Source organism: Calliphora vicina, chromosome 2 (genome assembly GCF_958450345.1).
Source record: "Calliphora vicina chromosome 2, idCalVici1.1, whole genome shotgun sequence".
Lineage (NCBI taxonomy): Eukaryota > Metazoa > Arthropoda > Insecta > Diptera > Calliphoridae > Calliphora > Calliphora vicina.
Genome location: NC_088781.1, coordinates 113,726,714 through 113,747,790, shown reverse-complemented (window position 1 = coordinate 113,747,790; position 21,077 = coordinate 113,726,714).

The window sequence follows — 21,077 nt, the reverse complement described above, 5'->3', positions numbered from 1 at the left end:
AATCGGAACCCAAACGAAGAAATAGGATCGTTTTAAAAATGTGGCCCCATGAGGTCCAAACTTAAACTCGACAAAAATTTTCTTTCACTGTGAGTCGGTAGCCAGTTCACATATAGGGTTTTTAATTTCCCGACCCGGGAATCGGAAAAATTTGTTTCCGCATTCCCGGGTACCCGGCTATTCTCGAAATACATATATAACAATATTGTAAATTAGGAATATTATAGCAATATTTTATATTTCAGCAATTTTTTATATTTCATATAAAAACTTAATGTTATAATCACTATGTATATCTAGAGCTTCGTATTAACTAATTCAATTTGAGCTTAATTCTCTAAAATCTTAATCCGTATTTAAAAAATGCCAGCCTTTGATTCCATAAATCCATTCACAATATATAATTCTTTAGCTTAATTTAAATTTAATAAATTTTGAAGTTAACTGATAACAGAATTAATTAAAACTTTGAATCATAGAGAACATAGAGCGGAAACTCGAAAAAACTCAAACAAAAAAATTACTCTATCACAAATTGAATTGAAATTTTTTTTCTTCATTCAGTTTTATTTACAAAATGAATTGAAAAACATTTTCTTAAGCCTTTGAGTAAAAATAATGAATTCAATATTATGGCCGAGATATAAACGAAAAACTGTAAAAAATCTGTTAATTTTCGTTAGTTTTTAATTCCCGGTAACCCCGACTAAAAATTCCGGGAATCGGGTAGTGAAAAATGTTTTCCCGGAATGAAAAACCTATGTTCATATCATCGAGTTTAGGCAAAAATAAGTTGGTTATCAGTGACCTATAACGCTGGTGGCGTGGCCAACGTAGTTTTCAAAGAAATATGGCTCGATGACGCCGCCAGCTTTTCGGAATGCATTGGAAGCTCTTAGATCTCATGTTCTTTGGAATTGTCACAAATTTCACAGTTTCGCTGAAGATTATTTTGTGATGAAAATTGAGGTCGGAGTAGTACACCAATTTTTAAAAAAAATTATTTATCATTTACACGCGTTGTTGAACGCTATATCTTACCATGGTAATTTGACAAAACAAACTGAAAAAATTACAGTCAATTCGACAGATGTAGTTACAACAATATGGCCCCCATCAATTGTCAAATTTCGGAAGTCGCTATTAGAAGACCATTCATTCCGTGAAAGATTAAAAAAAATTCCAATTTTTGGCATTGCATCTTCAGATTATTAAAAAAAATTCTCGAACTGACTAAACAACTAAATAATTCGCATTATGTGGCGGAAAGGCCTACTATTTCTAATATTTCTTTAAGTACAACACCAAGATCCTGATGAAGTTGTAAGGAATGCACAATTACGAATATGGTACGTATTCCTGAATATAGAAATAAAATTATGTTTTAGAACCTGTTTTATCACCTTTTATATCATACATTCCGTGGAACATTAATAAAAAAGTTCATTTTTTGGCAGTGGATCTTTAGACTTTTTAAAAAAGTGTTGAACTGACTAAACAACTAAATAATTTCCATTATGTGGCAGAAAGTCCTACTATTTCTAATATTTCTTTACGTACAACACCAACATTCTGATGAAGTTGTCAGGAAACGAATATGGTACGTATTCCTCAATATAAATATAAAATTATGTTTTAGAACATGTTGATGTCGATGTGAGTATAAAAACACGTACGCCTTGAAATCGTATTCGACCTAATCGGATGTTTATTTTTTTTAATTGAGGACATCTTAAGCTATAAGGGCGCAAGAGGGTTTTCTTTTTTCCAGAGCAATTTATATTCAGATTTTTGAGTTTGTAAAATTGCGGATTTTTGAACAATTGATTTCCCACCAAGATATGATCGTGATTTGTCTACAATAAATAGTTCTATTCTTCCTTTATCTATCCATCGAAACGGAGTTGCGATATCTTTCATCTGTCCCCAGTTGAAATTCTTCTAAAACAGCTCTATTTTCCAAAAGTGGGCACTTTATGGAAACGATAACCCATTATGGACTGATCGTCGAAAAATGTATTACCATGATTTCTGTGCATATAAAACTTATTTAGTATCAATACTTGTAAAAGATTTAAGCGTTTGAAGCGGAAGTGGGCTATGAGAAATTATAAACAGTGATATAGAGCAAAAAGTGGGATATATATCAGTAACTTCTAAATGGTCCCCAAAATAGGACACCTAAGTAGGACGATTTTTCGCTAATTTTTTGGGAAAAAAGTACTTTTATTTGTAAGATGTGTAAGGAATTTACACTTTTCGAAAACTAATGCCTATTTTTTATGTAAAATTCAAATTTCGGGCAAAAATTCACAAATCGCATTGTTGATATCAAAATGTAGTAATCCGTTTTAGATGGCCCAATATGTTCTTAATTATTTTGTAAAGGGTTCCGATAACACCTACGCTGGTATAGATATTATAGGCAAAAATGACCAATAAAGTCGTATTTCGGGAACAAATTTGTATGAGCTCCAATGGGAATATTTAACCGATTTTAATCAGTTTCAATAGGCTTCGCTCTTTTATTCAAAATATCGCACTTAAAAGCATTAAAAAACGCAAAAACTGCTAAATTGGCAGGGCTGATAAAAACTGGTATTAAAACAAATTTAAACTTAATTAATTTGGAATGAAATTATATTCATAAGGCAACATATTATTGACTTGTTCATTTAAGGTTAATTTAACCTTTGACCAGAAAATGATTATCAAATTCCCATTGTACATAAAGAAGTTAAATAATAAGGCTAAATTTAAAGTTCTAGTTTTATGTAAAAATGACATAAAAATTAAATTCTTAAGTGAAATACAAAATAAATTGCTCTATAGCACAAAGCGAGCATTCCATTGCAAAATTTTTAACACATTTATTTTTTTTCTAAACCATCACTTTCTTTTCATGTCTACCCAGCCAAAAACAACGTGTGCCATTTGCCTAAATTGCCAAATAGATTAACTACAATTTTTTAAATTTTTTTTACTATTTTAATGTCAAATTACTTGACTGACTTTGACTATATGAAAATTATGTTTATATTTTGTATTTATCTTAAATTTGAATAGCAAAAATTTGTTTTTTTGGAAATTCCTATAAAAGACAAAAATATTCTATTTTAGAATATTTCATCACTTTTTCTCCACTTTATAGTTCATGGAGTTAGTATATTTGTTGACTGAGCCCTGTGTATATAGCATGTTTAAAAATTACTTTTATTTCTTTTTTAACGCTGTTCAATTTTTTTCACTTTTAAGCTTAAAAAGGGTACAATTACGAAAATAACAGTTTTTAAAAATAATTTAATAAAATTATGTTCACTTAAATGAAAATGTATGTGGAAGAAGATGTACATAGCGTGTAATTTGTAAGCTACTCCAAACGAAATATTTCGTTTATATGTAACTACCAGCAACATTAAACACAATGCCGGCAAATTTGTTTTTGACATGAAATCTTTATGGAAAATTAAATTTCATACAAGTACTTGTACACATGCAGATAATATTATGACAGTATTAATATTTGGGGTTAAAAAAACTTGTATTTTTAAATATGCTTGTTAATTTTGAAATTAAGCCTAAATTTTAAAATCAATCGCAATCATATTTAAAAAAAGAAAAGCCCAAATTTAAATATTTGTAAAAAAAATCAAATTTAACCCTCCCATAGTTCGATAAACTTTGACATATTTCAAACAATTAAATTTATTTTAAAAAATCTTTTATTTTATTTATCTTCTTTTCTTTTTTACAAATTGATTTTTAAATAAATCCATTTCTTAGGAATAATTTAACAACTACTTAAAATATTTACTTTTTTCAACCTCCTTTTTATTTATTAATGATTTCTCTACAATGCAAAAAAAAGAAACAAGAAATCTGTTTACAAATTGTCACCCTTTTCTTTAAGATTACAAATGTCAAGTGCATGTTTAAATTAACCCTTTACATGCCATCCATTTACAATTCCTCGCATATTTTCTTATTTAAACTCTTTTTAAATCTCCCCCTAACAACATTTGCAAATGCTATGAAGTTTGTAAAATTTGAATTTTATTTATTTTGCGTTCATTCATTAAATTTCTTATTCCTGCTTCTGCAGTTTTCTTTCATTTCCTTTACACAAGTTTTTTTCGAGTCACTTTATTTTTCTATTTTTCAGTATTATTTGCTGTATTTCTTGTTCAAGGCGCGCATATCATTTATTAACAGCCAAGAACTGTTGAATTTCTTGCATTTTAATTGTTATTTAGCATAAATTAAATACTTTTTTCTACAGGAATTTTCAATTATATAAGCAGCAAATGTGAATGTAGTCATGAAAGTATTTGTACTTGAATAACAATACTAGAATTACCAGGCTTCTATGCTTTTTTTTCTCGTTCTCTTTACATTTATAAATGCAATTTGAACATTTATTATAAGAGTATTGCTGGAATATGTTATGCGATTAAGTATTTTGTTAAGAATTTTATAAATTGTAAAATTCTAAGAAGAGACAAATTTAAACAACATATAATTCAAATTGTACAAAAACTGATATAGATTCAAGCACGATATTTTAAGTACCCGCCACATATCGTGAACTTGTTCTCCTTATACTAAAAAATTTCATTTTATACTAAAGACGTTCGTCTTATACTACAGACTTTCGTGGTATACTAAATACTTTCGTCTTTTACTGAAGACTTTAGTCTTATACTAAAGAATTTCATTATACTAAAGACGTTCGCCTTATACTAAAGACTTTAGTCTTATACTAAAGAATTTCATTATACTAAAGACGTTCGCCTTATACTAAAGACTCTCATCGTATACTAAAGACATTCCTCTTATACTAAAGATTTTTTCTTATACTTTTGTCTTATACTAAAGATTTTCGTCTTATACTGAAAACATTCCTCTTATACTAAAGACATTCTTCTTATACTAAAGACTTTTGACTTATGCTAAAGGCTTATGTCTTATACTAAAGAATTTTGTCTTATGCTAAAGACTTTTGTCTTATACTAAAGAATTTTGTCTTATACTAAAGACTTTTGTCTTATACTAAAAAGGCTTTCATCTTATACTAAAGACATTCCTCTTATACTAAAGACTTTTGTCTTACACTAAAGACTTTTGTCTTACACTAAAGACTTTTGTCTTATACTAAAGACTTTTATACTAAAGACTACCGTCTTATACTAAGGACTACCGTCTTATACTAAAGACTACCGTCTTATACTAAAGACTACCGTCTTATACTAAAGACTACCATCTTATACTAAAACTACTATCTAACACTAAAAACTACCGTCTTATAATAAAGACTACCGTCTTATAATAAAGACTACCGTCTTATAATAAAGACTACCGTCTTATAATAAAGACTACCGTCTTATAATAAAGACTACCGTCTTATAATAAAGACTACCGTCTTATAATAAAGACTACCGTCTTATAATAAAGACTACCGTCTTATAATAAAGACTACCGTCTTATAATAAAGACTACCGTCTTATAATAAAGACTACCGTCTTATAATAAAGACTACCGTCTTATAATAAAGACTACCGTCTTATACTAAAGACAACCGTCTTATACTAAAGACTACCGTCTTATACTAAAGACTACCGTCTTATACTAAAGACTACCGTCTTATACTAAAGACTACCGTCTTATACTAAAGACTACCGTCTTATACTAAAGACTACCGTCTTGTACTAAAGACTACCGTCCTATACTAAATACTACCGTCTTATACTTAAGACTACAGTTTTATAGAAAAGACTACCGTTTTATACTAAAGACTACCGTCCTATACTAAACACTACCGTCTTATTCTAAAGACTACCGTCTTATAGTAAAGACTTCCGTCTTATGCTAAAGACTACCGTCTTCTTCTAAAGTCTGCTATATGATACTAAAGACTTTTTATACTAAACACTTATGCTGAAGTCTCGTAATAAAAAGCTTTAGTTCCTCTTTGAAAACTGTGAAATGGATTTATTAAAAAATCAATATCTTTTAAAAAAAAATACAATAAAAAACCTTGAAGTATAAGTAGTACAACTAAAGACTACCGTCTTCTACTACAGACTACCGTCTTATACTAAAGTCTACCGTCTTATACTAAAGACTACCGTCTTATACTAAAGACTACCGTCTTATACTAAAGACTACCGTCTTATGCTAAAGACTAGCGTATTCTTCTAAAGTCTGCTATATGATACTAAAGACTTTTTATACTAAACACTTATGCTGAAGACACGTAATAAAAAGCTTTGGTTCCTCTTTGAAAACTGTGAAATGGATTTATCTAAAAATCAATATCTTTAAAAAAAACAAGTAAGAAAGTATGGTCGGTCAAGCCCGACCATATAATACCCTACACCAAGTAAATGAGCAAAAACATTTTTTTTTAAAATATCATCATTTATATTCGTGAGTGATTTTCGAAGTGGGCCTTATATGGGAGCTACTACCAATTATGGACCGATCACCATGAAATTAAGTCGTGTGATTTATGTCTATATGAAAGTTATTAGTGTTGAAGAGATTTAAGCACGTTAAAGTGATTTTCGGAAGCGGGTCTATATGGGAGCTATGACTAATTATGGACCGATCGTAACAAAATTTGGTGACATGAATTTTGTATATATAAAACTTATTTGGAGCGAAATTTGTGTAGATACATAGATAAATTAAACATTTATGACCGATAAAGTCCAATTTCGAGGGGACATTTGTATGGGGGCCAGTTTCAATAGGCTTGGTCCTTGGGCCGAAAAAATATGTACCAAATTTAATCGAAATATCTTCAAAATTGCGACCTGTACTCTGCGCACAAGGTTTACATGGACAGCCAGCCAGCCAACCAGACGGACGGACGGACATCGTTTAATCGACTCAGAAAGTGATTCTAAGTCGATCGGTATACTTTAAGGTGGGTGTTAGACTAATATTTTTACAAACGTTACAAACATCTGTACAAACGCATAATACCCTCCCCACTATGATGGTGTAGGGTATAAAAATACAATAAAAAACCTTGAAGTATAAGTACTTCAAGTTTATGTTGCTGAAGAGAAAAACATATAATTAAATCATTAATTTTCTATTTCCACCCTTATTTTCCAGTTTAAAAAAAAACATTTTCATTAATGTTGATTTTGAATAATTTTTTTTCTTTGTTTATTAATTAAACTAATTGAAAATGTTTGATTTTATAATTAAAGTTATTTAGTATAATTTGCCAAATTGGGTCATATAGAGTTGTTGCATTATGCAGCTGTTATGGTATGAACATAATATTACTGCCTGGTTGCCTATTATAGCCATCAGTATGTTAAAATTTTGTTGATATTTTAGCTATTTCTTTTTCCCTATTGTATTCAATACTTTCACCAAATTAATTGTATTCATGCAATGATATCATTTAATTTAAAAATCGAAAACATTGTAAAATGGACAAAATAGCATTTACTGCTAATTAAGTTGTGTTCTGTGCAATTCTCTTTAACTAAATATTTTATCTAGATTTTGGTTTGTAATGGAAAACTGCACTTTCATTTACAAAACCGCACATTGGTGTACATATGTATGTATGGTGCTACATTCGTGTATAGATATATGAATATGCTAATTCTAGGCTATTTATTTGCCGTCACTGTAATCTAGTGGAACGATCTGATATAAATATTAATTGCAATAGTAAGTGCTAACAACCTATATAGCTGAATGTTTTTCCTTTAGCATGGAAGTGTTCAATTACTTAACTTCTTACATTTAAATTGTTGCATAAAAGTATTTGTTTTGCAATAAAATAATATTACATATTAATCATATACCTAGCTATTTTATTTATCTAACAATAATGTTCTTTCAAGTGTTAAATAAAGGTTTTTCCAATAGGGACTTCCGAACTTAGACAGTTGTTCGGGATATTTGGCTGCTTCTACTGTGGATTCTAAGAAATCACATTAACCCAATAATGATTTATCAACATTTTTCGAGTTGATAGGTAAATTTCATTTAAGATTTTAAAGTATTTTATTTTGATTTAATATACACTAGGTCTTTCAAAATGTTCCTATGTCTATTAAAACATATTTAATTTTTATTGGCAGTCGCTTTTTATTCTTTAGTACGATTTCATTACAAACTTTTACTTCACAAACATGCTAGTTTATAATAAACTAAGTTAAAAAGAAACTTATTTAATTATTTCAATCTAAAATTTTATTATTGTGGTCCTTAGCTGCTCTTTAAATGTAAATTTATGTGCGTTTATCAGATTACACATTAATACAAATACAAATACTTTGACTCACAAACACACCTTTTTCTTTATACCATTGCCAACACAGCTGAACTTTTTGTACTCTAATTACCAGGACAAAACTTTACCTTGTGTTTTAAATAAGTTTTTTTTCGAGTTTTTTCTTTGTTTTTTTTTCAGTTTTTACTCTTGTTTCTAAACATCTCTATTAAATTTAAATGGATATTCTGCATTTATGTCTGCATTACAATGCTGAACAACAGTATTGAACGTAAAGTAAAAGAATCAAACGAAAAAAAGTAAAACTTTCTACTTTTGCAACCAATACTTCTATGTATTTATTCCATTTACCAGCTGTAGATGAAAAAATACGGTATAAAGAAAAGTAAAAACTCTAATGCCAATTAAAAATTCTGTAAATTAGAAAAGAAACGTTTTCTAATAAACTTATGTTACTGGAACAGAATTTAAATTGGCTTATTACATGACTTTGCTGATGACTGTGCCAGCCAGTATACAGCAAAATAAGTATCTACTGCATGTTAGAAATATATCAGGACTAACTACGTATTGAGTAAATATGTAGAACGAAAACATAACCAAATAAAATGGAAAATTATTATTGAAAGTGTACTGGTGTATGAGTGTCATATAAAAACGTTTAATTAATTGATTTGTGTATATGATTTTTATGGGTTTTTGCTTTAAAATGAAACATCGATATTTTAATTATTCTCCAAAGGTGTATATGAACGAGAAGAAGTAAATGCCAAAAGAGAAATTGAGCAATAATTGTATTAGGAACGTTTAGTATGGGTTACGACAGAAGCAAATACATGAAGCATCACAAGTATTTCTAAAGTGTAATAAGGTTAAGTTGAGTTTGAATAAATTTATGTGATTTTGCATGAGAATTTCAAAACATTAACACTGTGAAGCATTAAGGCATTTTGTATAGAAATTAAAGTTACACAGAGAAAACAGATATCCATCGAATTTGTTGCCAATCGAATGAATCGGTTGCACATATCGATTTTTTCAGTTCTATCAACAGAAAGTTAGTTGATAAAGAAGAATTTCGGTTGAGGCAACCAAACTTTTGTTACCCTTTCCAAAATTCTGTAGCCACAACTGTAAAATTCGGTTTCTAAGGTAGAATCATTCGATTGGCAACAAATTTGGTTGCTATCACGAATCTGTTTTCTCTGTGTACCCAAATATATAAATGGGATTTGAATTCCATCAAATTCGACAAGCGGTTTTTAAAATAATAACTTTCATCTTATATTCAGACTACCGTCTTATACTCAGACTACCGTCTTATACTCAGACTACCGTCTTATACTCAGACTACCGTCTTATACTCAGACTACCGTCTTATACTCAGACTACCGTCTTATACTCAGACTACCGTCTTATACTCAGACTACCGTCTTATACTCAGACTACCGTCTTATACTGAGACTACCGTCTTATACTCAGACTACCGTGCTATACTCAGACTACCGTGTTATACTCAGACTACCGTGTTATACTCAGACTACCGTCTTATACTCAGACTACCGTCTTATACTCAGACTACCATCTTATACTCAGACTACCGTCTTATACTCAGACTAACGTCTTATACTCAGACTACCGTCTTATACTCAGCCTACCGTCTTATACTCAGACTACCGTCTTATACTCAGACTAACGTCTTATACTCAGACTACCGTCTTATACTCAGACTACCGCCTTATACTTAGACTACCGTCTTATACTCAGACTACCGTCTTATACTCAGACTACCGTCTTATACTGAGACTACCGTCTTATACTCAGACTACCGTGTTATACTCAGACTACCGTGTTATACTCAGACTACCGTCTTATACTCAGACTACCGTCTTATACTCAGACTACCGTCTTATACTCAGACTACCGTCTTATACTCAGACTACCGCCTTATACTCAGACTACCGCCTTATACTCAGACTACCGCCTTATACTCAGACTACCGTCTCATACTCAGACTACCGTCTTATACTCAGCCTACCGTCTTATACTCAGACTACCGTCTTATACTCAGACTAACGTCTTATACTCAGACTAACGTCTTATACTCAGACTACCGTCTTATACTCAGACTACCGCCTTATACTCAGACTACCGTCTTATACTCAGACTACCGTCTTATACTCAGACTACCGTCTTATACTCAGACTACCGTCTTATACTCAGACTACCGTCTTATACTCAGACTTCCGTCTTATACTCAGACTACCGTCTTATACTCAGACTACCGTCTTATACTCAGAATACCGTCTTATACTCAGACTACCGTCTTATACTCAGACTACCGTCTTATACTCAGACTACCGTCTTATACTCAGACTACCGTCTTATACTAAAGACTACCGTCTTATACTAAAGACTACCGTCTTATACTCAGACTACCGTCTTATACTCAGACTACCGTCTTATACTCAGACTACCGTCTTATACTCAGACTACCGTCTTATACTCAGACTACCGTCTTATACTGAGACTACCGTCTTATACTCAGACTACCGTCTTATACTCTGACTACCGTCTTATACTCAGACTACCGTCTTATACTCGGACTACCGTCTTATACTCACACTACTACCATGTTATACTAAAGACTACCGTCTTATTCTCAGACTACAAGTACTTATTTGATTAGATATTGGTTATGCTGTTTGGTTTTCAAATTTGTATGAAGTCGTATTCATATAATTCCACAAAACAATACCTGCAGATTACAAAATTTAATTTATATATTTTCTTAATACCACTACCAAACAAAAGCCCTAAACATCATGTTCTTTTTATTGAAACATTAACATGATATATTGTCAAACTTTCTGCCGAAAATAGTAATGAAAACTTTTTCAATATTTTCTTTATTTTTTTTTTTCATTCAATCTTTGTTTGCATGTTGGCAAATATGTTTATAAAGAACTTTTTTATGATTCCTTTCACTTTGTTTTCTATAAAGAAATTAGGGTGTGTGTTTTAATGTTTCAACCTAAAGAAGTTATCGAAATAGCAAAAGAGAATAAGGAACTTTTATCATATAATTGGACGATTAACGTAAAAAGTATACAAGAACAGCTACAAACAAACAATATTAAGTTTTAATATTATACTAAAAGCAAAGAGCAATTACAGGCCAATAACACTAAAGGTTTTATTCAATCCAGCTTTTTGTTTTTACAACATTTTATTAATAAATATATTTGTACTTTTTCTTTGGCTTTTTTGTTTATTCCTTTTACAAAGGATTCAGTTGGCATTAGAGTTTAAGTAAAATATTTTATTTTTGTAAGTGAACTTTTGAGACATTCATTAAAAGGTCTTTAACATGGTGTGTTGTGGTAGAAATTGAATTTTTGCTACAGCATTTATATTTTCCATAAATTCATTATATTAATTGGGGAATGGCGATATTTACACTACATATTATATTGGTGTTAGGCAAATTGGTTTTAAAGTGAAGTATATGTATGTACAGAGAGCAGTAAAAATTTGATTTTAATTTTACTAAAGGTAGTCAATCAACCAACTCTAAAGTTCAAGAAAATCAAAACATACTAAATTCCAAACAAAATTTCTTGTTAATCGAAGATTTATATGGAGAACTTTTTCATCATTGAGAAAATTTGTTCAAAATTGTCATCACACAAGTCAAGTTATAAACCTACAGATAATATTGCTGATGCCAAAGGCAATACATTTTGATAAAAGGAGAATTGCATTGTTGCAGTTGCAATTTTCTCCCAAATAAGTCAACAGAGGATGGCTTTATCAACTAGAACAGGTAATATTTGATCATCCTTTAAAAGAGACGTAATTGAAGAACAAATTCAGAGAATACAAATGATAGTGTTTCGAATTTTATATGAGAAAAATATTAAAAGTGTTGTGTTCGTCCCTATGAGCGCATGGCCTTTTGAAATTTCCTCTGTACTATCCAATACTTTTTCCCTTGAATCTTATATTTATTTAATTTAGTGACATTTTTTTTAGCTAAAACTTTAATATAGGTTTAGTTTATGCCCAGAGCACAACACATTACGTTAGTACATTTTTGTCTTACAATATTATTTTCAGTAGTAATGTGTATTTACAGGATATTTTATTACCAATCATAACAGACAACATTCATTTTTATAGTTATTGCATTACATTAAATATTGAATGTATGAAAGAGTGTTTATAAACGACTTACATTTGTACATACATATGGGTAATTCCATGAATATTTCAACCACTGAAAGAAAATAAAAAACCCTTGAAACTTTTTTCAAGGTGACTTGAATAGGATTCCTCTCATTTTTGGTTAAACCTCATGCAGTGATAAGAAATTGAACAATATTTCCCATATAAGGCCACTTCCGGAAATCACTTTAACATGCACAAATATTTTACGAGTATAAATATCGAGATAACATTTAACTCAAATAAGTTTCAAATGCACAGAAATCATACTGCTAAATTTGTTTTGTGATCGTTCTATAATATGATCATATACTCGGTGTAGGGTATTACATGGTCGGGCTTGACCTAATATACTTTCTTACTTGCTTTAATATAAGAATAATTTTACAACACAGTTTATGAAATAATCAAGGCACAGTGGTTTCCCTTATATGAACACGCGGTTATAAATCAATATCTCGAAAACTAAAAAAGCTAGGGTCATCAAAATTTGTCATCTCATAGCATGCCCGAAGAGCTTAAAGTTTGTAAATTATTTCAATATGAAAATTCGTTGGTTTTAAACAACTTTTTTTCCATTTTAATTCATTCAAAATATACACTGAAAACAAAATTAATTAAAAAGTTATACAAAGTTATATAATGCGGTATTATTAAGTAATATAAGTTAATAAGGTAAAATAAGATATTAATATATATCATTTATTAAGCAAATTTAAAACTCCTTGACATAAACTACTTGTTTTCTTTGTTGGTAAGTTTCGGGCACCAGAAATAAATGGGTCTGAATTTAAAAATAGCCTATTTAAATGATTTGTATTTGTAACAATGCTCGTTTATTTTTCATGTATGTTGCAATCTATACAGTTTTATATGCTTATTTTTCGCTCCAGCTGCTTCCTCCGATAATTCACCTATTGAGACTAATGCATGCTTGATCACCTCCTTGGATCAGAATTTTGTGTACCTATGGAGGTAGGTAGTACCAGGGAGACTCTTCAACAAGTTTTCTGGCTGTCTCTACAGCATATTCCTCAAACTTTTCGGCATCAATTTTTTTTTTTTATATATTTTATTTATTGTATCTTCTATTTTATTTATTGTATCACAAAATAATGTGAACTATCAATAATTTGTTCAAATCTTAAATCTAAATATTAGTTTTTATTTACGTCCCACCACAGCACGATGGGGCCAACGACCAGTTTTGAGGCAATAAATCACAGGAAACAGCTAGATCTTTAAAACTTCGTACAGATGATAATAATAAGCTTTTAAATCTTCAGTAAAAAATTGAAGTCTATCGGGCAGTGCCACGCCTATTTCCAGTAGGTGGATTAAAGTGCAACTGCGGATGAAGATCACTGGCAAATAATAAGTTTCTGACTTTCAATTAGGTCGCATAAATGTTCACCAAAGACTTTAGTAATCATTTCAAGTCAATCCGCCTACTGCCACATCCACCTCTAGTGACAGGAAATATATGCATGGCGATAGGCGAAAATTAAGCGAGGATCTATCATTAGTTATGGACAAATCGCCCTAAAATTAGGTGGCATGTTTTCTGTGTATATGAAACTTATCTGTGTTGAATTTTATTTTAATACGAACATCTGTAAGAAATCTATGCTCGTTAAAATGATTTTTGGAAGTGGGCCTTATATGGGAGCTATGACTAATTATGGACCGATCGTTATAAAATTTGGTGATATGAATTTTGTATCCATAGAACTTATTTGTATTTAATTTTAATGGAATACCCACATTTTTAAGAGATATACGCTGGTTAAAGTGATTTTCGGAAGTGGGTCTAATATGGGAGCTATGACTAATTAAGGACCGCTCGTCACAAAATTTGGTGGTGCGATTTCGGCTTATATAAAAATTATTTGTGGTGAATTTGGTTTGGATATCTATATAACTAAGATTTTTATGAGAGCTTAACTATTTTCAGATAGGGCAATCGTATGTGGGCTAGGAGAAATACTGGACCGAGTCTAACCAAATACAATAGGCTTTGTCCCTAGGACAAGAGAAATGCTTGTACCAAATTTTGTCGTATTATCTTTAAAACTGCAACCTGTAGTTTAATTACAAGGTTTACATTGACAGAAAGACAGGCGGACGGACGGACATCGCTTAATCGACTCAGAAAGTAATCCTGAGCAGATTAGTACACCATAAGGTGGGTGTTGGAACAATAGTTTTGCTCGTTATAAACATCAGCACTAACCCAATATACCCTCCCCACTATGGAGGTTTAGGGTATAAATATCCAAATTTTTAAGTTATACGGTATCTGGAAATAAATTTTTATAAACAGCGGCAAATGGCGGCAGATAGTTTTTCCAAAAAATTATAGTACACATTATTACCTTTCCCCGCACATATATTTTTTCACGGATACGCTCGGATAAACAAAGTTCTATTCCAAAGAATATATGGAAGACAGCAAAAACTTCACAAAAAAGACAACACAAGTTGACACAAAAAATTATTTACTACATCTAACTTTTTTTTGAAATGTTGAATAACATTTTAATTTACACACCTTTACAAGTGTTTTCCATTTTACAAAATTTTTATAATCTTAAAAGTTTATGTTTGACGACTAAAATTCCTTTGTTGTTTCATTATGATTGAATGTCGGAAAATGTAGCAAAGCAAAACTTGGCAACTTTGGCAGCTCGGCATGTCGCCATGAGTTTGCACCTGACTTTAATTTTTTAATATTTGAGTGTTTCAAAGTGTTAAATATAAAATTCTGTTATTATTATTTTTAAATGGTTGACTTGAAAAAAGGACTTTTTGCCTCAAAACCTGTCATTGGCCCCATCGTGCACAGTTGGACGAAAAATTTTGTTTAATTTATAGATAATTTTCATTAGCGCAGGTCTGTTGGCTTCCTTCTTCTTAGTCGGATGTAGCCATTACTTCTCATTAATGTTCGTGCAAGTGGGTTTAGGTGAACTTCTAACTTTTTAAAATATGACTCCGCTTGTTTTTTTATTTCATTTTTCACCAGGGAGACACCTAGGTCCTTACGAATGTTAATATTTCTCACATACCAAGGCGCTGCTGTTATCATTCGTAATATTTTATTTTGGAATCTTTAAATTTGTTCAATATTAAAAGCTGAGGCCGTGCCCCATAATTGAATTCCATAGCACCATATGGGTTTTATTATTGAGCTGTACAGCTAAAGTTTGCAATCTAAACTCAATCTCGAGTTTTTACCAATTAGCCAGTAAATTTGTAGTAATTTTAACTTCTTTTGAGTCAATTTCGTATCTATATGCTTTTTCCAGGTAAGACGTCAGTCTAGATGCAGACCTAGATATTTAACTTCAGTTTGTTGAGGTATTATATGATTATTTATTAGAATTGGAGGGCACCATTCTCTACACAATGTGAATGTAAGATGTATACATTTTTGCTCGTTTACTTTTATTCTCCATTGTTTTAACCACCTTTCTATGTCGAGTATATGGTCTTGTAATAGTACAGATGCTTCTTGGGGGTTTTCATGAATGGCTAGTATAGCTGTGTCATCAGCAAAAGTAGATATGTGGGTTCGACTGTTTGTAGGCATATCACAAGTATATAGCAAATATAGGAAGGCACCCAGTATGGGTTCCTTGGGGTACGCCTGCTTCAATAGGCTGTGGTGAACTTATGAAGTCTCCCTCTTTAAGAACGAACTTTCGATGACTTAAATAACTTTCTAGAAGCTTGTGTGTGTTCACTGGTAAATATTGTTTTATTTTTATCGATAATCCTTCATGCCATACTTTGTCGAAGGCTTGCGAAACGTCGATGAAGAGTGCAGAATAATATTTTTTTTCTTCAAATGTCATGGATATGATTTCTACCAACCTGTGAGTTTGTTCTATGGTGTTATGTTTTTCTCGAAATCCGAATTGATGAGTTGGAATACAATCAAAATGATTCACTATCGGCTTTAACTTGTGCATTAACAGTTTTTCGAATAGTTTTGATATATTTGACAATAGGCTAATGGGTCTATATGATTCTACTTTACTGTGATCTTTTCCCGGCTTAGGTATCATTGTAACTAAAGAAACCTTCCATTCTGGTGGATAATATTAAAGGCGTAATATAGCATTAAAAATAAATAGGATTATTCTTAATGCAATTTGGGGTAGCTCGAGGACCATCTTGTTAATACCAGGTGATTTTTTGGAGTTTAAATCAACAATAGCCTTGACAATCTCTGAAATCTCAAAACGAAGTGGTTCAGCTGCAGTAATATGGGGTAAAGTAGGTGGTAACTCTATTATGTCGTTTGACTCGTTTGGGGAAAATACATTCTTTAGATGACAAACAAACAGGTTTCCTTTTTCAGTATCGTTTCTCGCCCAGCCTCCACTAGAATTACGTAGAGGAGGTCTGCTCATAACAGGTATTTTTAATTTTTTTGTAGCTCGCCATAGAGAGTAGTTTGAGTACTGGGTGGCATCTAAGTTCTCCAGATATTTATTAATCGATTCAGTTTTGCGTTTGTGAAGAAGCATACTGAGGCGTTTGCGACATTTTCTAAGCTCATTTTCGGCATCAATTTCAAATCCAGAATTATGGCACATTTTGCAAAATGCCCTTATCGATTAATGTTATTTTTGATGAAAGATCGACATTTTGAAAAAAATATCCGCGGTGTTTTGCCATCGTTCGAATTTCAGCAACCACCAGCTTTTGGCCTATCTACCAAAAGTCCCATTTCGGCCCGAATCGTTTTGAATAAATAGATATCTCTTCAAAATACTTGACTTTTCGTTCTTACTGGTCTTCCATTTTTTTAGCTCTAATTTGTACGATAAGTACTCAAAAAATCGTATATTCTTAAAAAGAAATAGTACAAAACAAAATTCGATTTTTCATTATTTTTCGTCGGATGACTATCTAAATCACCTCCATATTCGAAAATATGCAAAAACTCGCGGCCATAATAATTTTTAATTTTAAGAGGGGTAAAAAATCTACAATTTGATGTATAAGATGTTGTGGGCAGATGAGGGCCAAATATCTAGAAGTCTACGTGAAAAAGTAGTTTTTAAAAAACGTGTGTTTTGAAAAGGTCAAAAAAGTATTCTTCAAGGATTTTTTAATGGGCTTATATTTTTGCAGCTTATTTTATTCGGTAGAAAATGAGTTAAAATTTTATGTTTGTATGGTTTTTTGAGGCTTCTGTCACAATATCGCTAATAACTTTTTACATAAACTTAAGTTTTCTTTTATGACTATGCAATCACAATACAGGAAAATCATGGTATAACGAATCTCACTTTAACGAAAATCCGATTTAACGCACGGACAAATTCGTAACATTGAGCACCTTATATAACGAACGTTTCAAAAATTGTATGCTCGATATAACGAATGGTGAGAAAAAACAAACAAAATCAAACAAACGACCAAATTTTTAACATTGAAAACCTTATATAGCGAACATTTCGAAAATTGTACGCTCAATATAACGAACAGAAAGTATAAAAACAAAAGTAGTAAAAAATGTAAAAATAAGAAAATAAGTCGTTACAGTGCCGTTTTCAATGGTTACTTTCTTTAAAAATAGGTGCTGTAATTTTTTCTATAGTGGTTTTAACTGCTTGTTTTCACAATATCGAATGAAAGATTTCGTTCGCATTCTAAGCGAATCCAAAATCAGATTTCTTCCGCTTAGAATGCAAACGAAATTTTTCACTCGATATTGTGAAACAGGCTATAATTCACGTGAATTAAATATGGGAAAACGTAGAAGAATTTCATTGAACGAAAAATTAAAAATTTAGATGAATGAATGAAATATGGAATAACAAAATTCTCAACATGTATTTTGAAGAATATAAAAACAAAGATTTTATCGTGACTAAGTTTTTCTTGTAAATTCGGTTTCTTTAAATGTTGGTTTGGTTTTTTTTAATGTTTGTCCCTGAGTTTAATTTTCTACAGGTTGAATCATTTTCAGAATCGAAATCTCTTACAATGAAGGCTTTATAAATCCTCCAGAAAAACAATTAGTAACAACTACTGAAGATATACAAATTTTGACGATATTCATGCCTCCTAATGTCACACCACTCATCCAACCTAGGGATCAAAACGAAATACGTTTAGTTAAATTCCAAAATAGAAAAAGTTGTCCAAAATTAAAAAAAAACATCTCGATATAACGAATTTTTCAATTTAACGAATGGGCCTGACAACATATCGTTCGATATACCGGGATTTGCCTGTATATGTAATATAAACGTACCACCACTTTCAACTGACACAAATATTAAATCTCTCAAAAAAATCAAAAAATTTTTAAATTCATAAAATTTAGAATGTTGTCAATATATTTAGTTCGATAAAGCTTAGAAAAAAACATTAATATTTTTGATTTTTGGCCTATGGGGGACACCACTGTGCAATGTATGCTCCATATACAAACTCACTTCGATATACATATTTGTTACAGATACAAAATACTATTGTCGTTAACTCGTAAGTATATTTTGGTTTCATAACTGTCAATATGTTGCAATAACTAAATGTCAAAATTTTGACCAACGTACATACATATGCTGAACATATACATTGTATACTTATGTATATATCTATGTTCATGTAAACTATAATAACAATAATAACAACTACAAATACAACAATACTATAAAATAACAGAAGCTTGCACAATTATTCAGTCCATTCATAGTTGACTTCCTTAAACTTGAACGGACATAAAACAAACATTAAATGCCAGTGAATTGTTATAGAAACATATATGCCCTGCACTAAGTCTACTAATGTGATGAATACAATTTTTAGTGTGATAAAGTTTAATGTTGTAATAAAAATTATGATTATTGCATTAAAAGCCTGTGTATATGAATTTTGGTTGGAAAGTGCATCGTAATTTTTATAACTTTTCAGGAATTATTTCATCATAAAGAAATAATTGAATGTAAGGAACAGTAATATCAGATTATGGGGATGAAATGTAACATTTCAATAAAGAAAGTAACTTATTGAACCTTTACTCTTCTGAATTCGATATTTTTTTATTCATAAATAAATTCTCAGTAATTTCGAAATTGGTTTTAGTTTCGTTCTTATGTTCATGGTTCAAATCATTAAAGTGCTTTTTATTAGATGGCACGGTGCACAGTGGTATGAGAATAAAAAAAGATGGAAATAAATCTGTAACTTCTAAACCCTTACGCCGATTTGAATGAAATTTCACATGCGCAAAGAGGCAGTATAGTCGAGTTTAAGTTTAAGTTTTGAATTTGAACTCGGAACCAGGGTTCCCAAAGTAGGACACCTCGGGTATGTTCAATTTTTAAAATGATCCTATTTATTCGTTTGTGTTCCGATTTTCTTTTATAGGATTAACAATAGATCTATATATCAAACAAAGAAAGAAGTGTTTAAAAATCATTACTAAGTCCAAAGTTACATGCATTTGAATATAAAAAAATTAAAAAAGGCGATTTTTCGTAATTTTTTTGGGAAAAATGTACTTTTATTCTTTTTAAGTTATCTACTTGTACATTTTGAAAAGCTAACTTTACGCCAAATATTTGAAATGAAAAAAACATTTATAATTTTTGATACTGACGGGATCAGGTCCATTCAAAAAATGCCTATTTTTTATTTAAAATTCAAATTTAGGCCAAAAATTCTCAAATAGCATACTCGACATCAAACTATAGTAACCTATTTTAGATGGCCCAATATGTTCTTGTATGGATATTATAGCCATTTTTATAATATTATGGATATTATAGCCAAAAAACGAAAAAATCCCATTTTTGGGATTTTTCAAGATTTTTTTGGGAATTGCGGTATACTTGATCACAAATTTCAAAATTTGTTTTTATTTTTCCATTTTAAATAGAAAAATCTACATAACTGTGAAATTTCATTAAAAAATATTCATAATTCAATTTGAAAAATTTTTATCTATGCAAAATTCAATAAAAAGCATTTTTTGTCATATTTTTCAAAAAAGTATTCCATGATTTTTTTAGTTGTAAAAAGCTATATATTTTTGAAAAGTAGACAAAATTCCCTATTCATGGATATAATATGTCTACATTGTCTTTTTTACGTGGCAAATTAATTAGGGAAAACTTAACAACTCGCAGAGAATCCCGTCGGTATCAAAAATTATAAATGTTTTTTTTCATTTAAAATATTTGGCGTAAAGTTAGCTTTTCAAAAAGTACAAATTCGTTATACATCCTCTTAGAAATTTTTTAGATAACTTAAACAGAATAAAAGTACTTTTTTCCCAAAAAAAATTACTAAAAATCGCTTTTTTAATTTTTTTATATTCAAATGCTTGTAACTTTGTCAGGATTTTTAAACACTTCTTTCTTTATTTGATATATAGATCTATTTTTAATCCCATAAAAGAAAAATGGATAAAATCGGAGAATATTTGAAACCGCGGTCACCAAAAAACTGGTGTAGGGTGGGTAAAAATGTTGAAAATTAAATTTTCAAATGCGAATATCTCCTAAGCTATAAGAGATAATTGATAGCTAGGTTTTATGTAGTGGTCGACGAGGAGATTCTG